The following is a 7,313-nucleotide window of genomic DNA, read 5'->3' on the forward strand; positions in this document are numbered from 1 at the left end:
GGCCCGGCCCGCCACGCTGGGTGCTGCCTGCCCGCCGGCGGCCCCGCTCACTCACATACTCGCTGCCGGCTCCTGCACCAGGAAGCACCAACCAGGAAACCCCGCGACCGGAACACGCGCCAGGGACGCCCCCGAGGCCCCGCCCATTGCGCCGGCACTTCCGGCGTAGGGGAGGGCTGCTGAACGCGCGCGTCACTGGCGCGAGCTCCGCGCTTCCCCTGGCCCCGCGCGCTGCTGGCGAGGCGCTTCCCTCGGCGCGGGGACGGAGCCTGGGCTGCGCCGAACCGCCAAAAAACTACATGTCCCATGAGTCCGTGGGGCTTCCGACGTCACCGCGGCACGTGGCGCGCGGAGCGGAGGGGCGGGAACGGGGGCGGGTCCGGGCGTGTGGCGCGAGACTGGCTGTTCCGAGCGTTGCCCGGGGAGCGCGGGCGGGCCGGGCGGGATTGTCCTGGGGGGAGAGGTGGGAACCGCTCGTTCTCAGCGACCGTGCCCGAGTCTGCAGAGATCCTGGACCCGTAGCACTGGGGCTGGCCCCACAGTGCTGATGCAGCCACGCTGCCTGAGCTTGCTAAGAGCCTGCACCAATAGCCCCCATAGACTACTGACCCCTGAGTAACCTATACAGCGACGCTGCCTACGCCTGCAGAGAGCCTTGCCCCATAGCCCCAGGGAGGCTGACCCTAGAGCGACTGGTACAGCAACACAGCCTGAGCCTGCAAAAGTGACCAACAGAGCAATGCTGCCTGAGTCTGCTGAGAGCCTTCACAGACTGCCCCAGTAATGGGGAGTTAGCCCAGAGTGACCGATACAGTGACGCTGCCTGAGTCTGCGGAGAGCATGCAGTGATACCCCAAGGAAGTGGGACTGACCCCATAGTGACTGACATAGCAATGGTGCTTTTGTCTGCAGAGAGCCTGGACCAGTGTCCCCAAGAGAGTGGACTGACCCCAGAATGACCAATGCAGCGACACTGCCTGAATCTGTCCAGACCTATAGCATCAGAGGAGGGGACTGACCCCATCTGCAGAGAGCCAGGACCAAGAGTCCCGACGGGGAGGGGAATGATCCCATCCTAACTGATGGTGCAATATTTGCACAAGTCTGAAGAGCCTGGAATGATCGCTTTGAGAGGGAACTGCCCTGTGCATCTCTGCAGATTGTTAATACCACGGCTAAAGACAATGACACTGATATCTATCTCCCTGCTGCTCACAGCCTGAAGGAGAGGGATGAGCATATTACCAACAACTCCACAGTCTGCTGTAGGGGGTGGCTCTCTTTCTTGCCACAAATGGGTATTGCTTCAGTGAGGGCCATCTCTCTGATCCCATAGTGCAAGGCTGGCAGCCAGTGTTCTGCATGGGGGGCCCTCTGCTCTAGGGGGTTTGGGGATGTTTCCATTTCCTTCCTGACTACCTAGAGAGACCAGGAGGCCCTCCCTTCCCCTCATGGACCAGTGGCAGTGGTGAGAGCAGCAGCAGGGTGCCCTTCCCCTCAGACTCCAATGACTCCCTCGGATGAAGGCTGTTGGCAGACTCAGGCAATTATTTCCGCGTTGGGTGTGTTTTCATACTTTTTTTTGCATCCATGAGGACTAGAAACTTTCCTTTTTGTTAAATGAAAGCTGAGATTCCGATAATCACATAACTCTAGGAACCAGGGTCACATGCCTGTGCCTTTAGTCTGGCCCTGCTTATGGAGTATCCAAACTAAAGGGAAGCCAAGGTATGAAGCCCAAGAAAAGCCCACTTGATCATACTCTGAACATCTGTGAGTGGTATCTCATCTTGATGCTTAGTTGGCAGATCCTGGGGAGGACCCCTCACACCCCCATTGCAGCCCCAGTAGTAAGAGTGTAACATCCAGTTGTGCTGGTTTACATGAGGCTGGCCTTTGTGTGCTGCTTACTTGTTCTCAGCACAGCTCATTCTGCAACTGGCCATTTCACTGTTGTGTGGAGCTGATGCCTGGAGCCTGAAATTGCTGCTATTGGTGTCTTTCACCGTCATTGACTTATGACAGGAGTGGGTAAACTACGGCCCGTGGGCCAGATCCTGCCTGTCAGGGTTTTGAGTCTGGCCAACAGGACTGCTACCCCTGTGGTGGCGCGGGCCCCGCTCCACTCGCGGAAGCGGCTGGCACCAGGTCTCTGCAGCCCCTGGGGGAGGAGAGGGCAGAGGGCTCCACACTTTGCCGTGGCCTTTGGGTACCTCCCCTGAAGCTCCCATTGGCTGCGGTTCCCCGTTCCTGGGCAATGGGAGCTTTGGGGGAGGTACTCACAGGTAAGGGCAGCACATGGAGCCCTCTGCCTCCTCCCTCCCGCAGCGGCCGCAGGGATGTGGTGCTCGCTGCTTCTGGGAGCGGCACAGGGCCAGGGCAGGCAAGGAGCCTGCTCTGACCTCAGCGCACGCCGCTGCCACCCTGGAGTCGCTCCAGGTAAGCAGCGCCGTGCCGGAACCTGCACCCCAACCCCCTGCTGCACCCCTCCTGCACCCCTACCTTCTGCCCTGAGCCCCCTCCTGCACCCCAACCCCCTGCTCTGAGCCTCCTCGTACACCCTGCACCCCTCCTGTGCCCCAACCCTTTGCCCTGAGCCCCTTCCTGAGCACCGCACCCCCCCACACACTCCGCACTCCCTTCCGCACCCCAACCCCTTGCCCCAGACCTACATTCATGATCCTGCATGCAATTTCCCCACCCAGATGTGGCCCTCAGGCCAGAAAGTTTGCCCACGCCTGACTTATGAGATGGGAAAAGGGGGATGATTCTGTCAGCAGCATTCTGGATGTCTTCAAGGAACAGAGCCAATGTTTTCCCCAGAATCATTTAAAAGTCTTTTTTCCCTCCTGTATTACTGACCCTCAATAATTATGACCGCAGTGCTGATGGTATAGCTGGTACACTGGCAGGTTGTCAGCCACTTCATGTCTAGAATCTTGTTAGCCAATACATATGCTAGGCATAGTATTATATAAGGGTTGGGAAGTTATGTTAACTGAATGTATTATTCTCTCCCCACAATTCTTTCCACCCATGTCAAGTTTCCCAAAACACCATGCATTAGCTGATGTAAGTTTTGGCTTAAGTAGATAGGAAAACTGTCAGGATTGGGACATAGCAAGAAGTAGGGAGTTACTCTCACAGGCTAATACTGGAATATCCCAAAGGAAAAGGACAAATACATGAATGTTCTGTCATGGGACAAAACCAGGAGGTGCCTTCATGCTCCTTAGTACCTGGACTGCATGTATTCAGAACAAAGAGATAAGGGATGCACCATGATACCAGAAGACCAAGGTAGAAAGCTGAGTGTTTATATCTAGTTTCAGATGATGTACATAGCTTCCTTTACTTGTAAACTGGTAGGGTATACAAAGATGGTATTAGGGGGTGTAAATTTGGGAGCACACCTTCTGCATAAGGTGAATGTGACAATCCTGCATGAGATGGCTTCCCAGAGATTGGTATCATATTGGACCTTTTTCCAGTACTATATTAGTATTGGCTTTTAGCAATAAACCAAACTGACATTTAGTCTCTTGAATATATTTCATAACGAACCAAAGTGTGGTCAAGCAATTCTGTCAAAAACCTAATCCTTTTTCCCACTTGTAGTTGAAGTATTCTTGTGATAATATTTATTCTCCTCTAGCTTCCTGCCATGTAGCATTTGTATAGCTGCTTTGGGGTTAATTGTCTTAGCCTCAGGACGCTTGGTAGAAGTTAGCACTACGGCCTTTCTCTTTCCCATGAGTCTGTGAACTTGTGATCCTAATACAGCACTATAAGGGATGTGAATGGCAACTATTACAGCTAGCCTCACTGGGAGCACAGGAGGGAAAAGCCAATGAGAAGATTCACCTATTGCAGACTGTAGTGCCCTGCCAGTTTGAGGATTGCACCTTCAGTCACATCCTCATATGGGTGCTCCCATTCTTCCTCCATGCAGGCTTCCATCTTCACCCTTGTCATCGCACCACACTCATGTTCCATGCCATTGCAGTCCTTCCCACCCTCGTTCCAGGTGCTGCATTGGTCTCTCACTTGCTTCTGGTTCAGTGCCAGAGGTGTGCTATAAATAGCGCTGCTACACACAAAAAAGTGGGTGTTGCCTTTTATTGGCTCTTTAGGGTTTATACAGAGAAGTTCAAAAATGTTTGGGTTGCTTTCTTTTCAAAGATATTTCTAATGAAACAGAACAAGCAGAAGAAAAAGCAAGTCCTCAATGTTCTTCTCTCTGGTGGAGGACCTTGTCAAGATCTCTGTAGGACCTGGACAGAGTTGTCACAGGAGGCTATGAGCTACAGCTGTCCCTCCATCTTCAACTATGGTTGGAGGGGTTACTGAGACTCCATTTGTGTCCTCCAAAGATCTGGTAAAAAGGTGGAAGGGAGAGTCTGATATATGTAATGCTAAAGGAGCACGATGAATCTGCCTTTGTTGCTCCTTTTTGATATATACAGAGCAAAGCCAGACTCTCTTGTTTTGGCACTATAGTTCACGCACCCTTAATCTATGAAGATCTGTCGCAGGGGTTCTCATGCTCCCTCATTTCATGGGTTACCCTGGGCTCCCCCACTTCCAATCTCTTTATTCTCCTTCCTTCCCCACTGATTTATTTGTGTGTCCAGGGACTGTGTGTTGTGGACTGTCCGAAAGGGGGTGGTGGACTAATGCACGGGTGCCCGGGGCCCCAGCCAATTTGGGGGGGGCCCTGCAGGAGGCCAGAACCTTGATAGAAGGGGGGGCACTGGTGCCTGAACTGTGATCCTGCCCCCTGCTCCTCCTCTTCCCCCTGGGGCCCTGGCCAGGCTAGAAGCTGGAGCCGGACCACAGTCAGAGATGCCCAAGGATCCTGGGCTGCTGTGGAGAGTCCCAGACCCTCCACCTGCCCCGGGTGGGAAGCTGGGGGACCTGAGAACGGCCCCTGGCTTGTGTCCCAGGGCGGATGGAAGGTCTAGGGCTCCCCACAGCAGCCCCGGCTCCCTCGGTGGCTCTTACCGTGGCCAGTCTCCGACTTCTGGCCTGGCCAGGAGTGGGGCCTCGGGGAGAGAGGAGGAGCAGGGGGCGAGGTTCCATGGCGAGAGGCCTGGGGGGGCCTAAAAGTTCTTTGTGCCCAGGGCCCCAATACATTTTAATCTGCCTCTGCTGAAAGGGCTCCACGAACCATTCCCCTATGTAGTTTGAGATTCAGCTGTTACCCCAAGATTTAGATCTCAGGCACTCCAATGATGGTTTGCCTAAGACTATGCAATTTGCTTTATGCAAAGGGGCAATAAGATAGTGGTCCACTGTAGAGGAATTGCCAGGGTGTTACTACAGGGCTTGTCTCCGACCCGCAGAGAGCTCCCCAGAGCAAGCTTATCTTGCTAACCCTTGGAAGGACACCGATACAGCCTTCTGCTCAAGGATGGACACACAAGCAGTAATTCTTTGGAAACAAAATAATATTTATTTAGAAGAAATAAGTACACCTCTACCCCAGTATAATGCTGTCCTCGGGAGCCAAAAAAATCTTACCGTGTTATAGGTGAAACCACGTTATATCGAACTTGCTTTGATCCGCCGGAGTGCTCAGCCCCGTCCCCCCGGAGCACTGCTTTACCGTGTTATATCCGAATTCGTGTTATATCGGGTTGCGTTATATCAGGGTAGAGGTGAAGTTACAATGTATCTAATAAAGCAAGAAAGAATATGTTAAACACAATAGAATTACATTTAAAGAGTCCTATAATAAAGCGGCAAACCAAAATAAAATACAAAAACAGAATATACAGGATACACAGACCATATAGCAGTTACACTAATAGCCATGTAGAGATCCTGCATACAAAGGCCTTAGTGTTAATGTTATAATCCGATGCTGTTATTTGATATGATATAGTATGCATGACCTTTACACGCACATAAAAGAGACTATTACAATGTTAGAGATTTAATGAAATCATTTGCTTAGCACTAACATCCTGTGAGCAGTGATCAGCCGGTCACAGGGTGGGTGGGGTGGATCTCACTCAGACACAGGCATCCAGCTTTATTGACAGGCACCCCCAATCATTCCTTTTTACTAGAGACAAAATCACAACTTACTTCTACTTTTCTTACAGCCCTCTGATATGTCTATAAAGGTCTTTCTGCTCTGTCACAAAAGGAAGGAGATGCTGTCAGGTTGCCATTTGGGCTGCAGTGATGGTTGGAACTGTTACTACCATCTTCCGCAGGTGGTCTCAGAAGCCTTGGTTTCTGCTGCCTTAGAGGCTTCCATAGCTACTGTGTTTGAAAGCTTTTGCTCTTGAGAAGATTCTACTGCTGCTTCTGGAGGTAGCTGCTTTCCAGAATCTTCTTAAGATACTGCTTCTTGGGGGCTTCTGATCTTCACACACACCCCGTCCCCCTCCAACTAAGCCTGCTCGCTATTGGTCTCATATACTGGTTGCTCTTGCAAGGTCAGCTCATTAACATAATTTATTAGCCTGGCTCAGCCAATCAGCTTCCTGTAATTAGCATATTTCTAGATCCTGCCTATTATGTATACCTATTTTTAGATAGCTAAGCTCCTCCCTCTGATGCCATCTTGGGTAGAGCTCCTCCCCTTGACCTATTTTTAGATAGCAAAGCTCCTCCCTATGAATTGCTGGAACTTTCCATACCCTAACCCTGTGTCTTTTATAGAGGATTATTGCGTCCACCATTATGGATTTCTAACTTTAAATGATCACTAATTACTATTTATCTAAAGCCTTAATCTTAAAACTAACTGCTGTTTTATGCAAATCAAAGTGTCCTGATACTGTCACCACCTTAGTTATATCATAGAATCATCATAGAATATCAGGGTTAGAAGGGACCTCAGGAGGTCATCTAGTCCATCCCCCTGCTCAAAGCAGGACCAATCCCCAACTAAATCGGACCATTGGATATTAATGGGGAGAGGTGAAATTTTTATATTTAACCCTACCCTCCCCTTTCCCCCCCCCCCCCCCCAGTTTTTCTCTGACGGTCTCTATCAAGGTGCTGTACGGTTTTTCAAAACAGCTAAAAGCAAAATCTCTCATTACACCGATACCTCATCACTTCTCTGCTCAACACTAGATCAGCTGAGGCATGTTTGCTGATAGTCTTTGGTTTGCTCTCTTGAGACACTATGTCGTCTTCTGCCTCTTCTCAAGCCTGACTTACACGACGTCTGTTTTATCTGTGATGTGCCCGCATGCCATGGCAATAAAATAAATCCTGCCGTTCTATTTTTTTCCATCACTGTGTGGGGATTCCTATTGCCTCTGAGGTGTCATTTAAAAAAATGTGTTTTT

General features: G+C 50.9%; 1 pseudogene; it reads right to left on the bottom strand.

Moving 5' to 3' along the window:
* Window positions 1-118, bottom strand: part of LOC115271533 — an 11,362-nt pseudogene extending 11,244 nt beyond the window's left edge.
* Between the last annotated feature and the right edge of the window lie 7,195 nt (window positions 119-7,313).

Source organism: Terrapene carolina, unplaced genomic scaffold (assembly GCF_002925995.2).
Source record: "Terrapene carolina triunguis isolate 2854851 unplaced genomic scaffold, T_m_triunguis-2.0 Scaffold35098, whole genome shotgun sequence".
NCBI lineage: Eukaryota > Metazoa > Chordata > Testudines > Emydidae > Terrapene > Terrapene triunguis.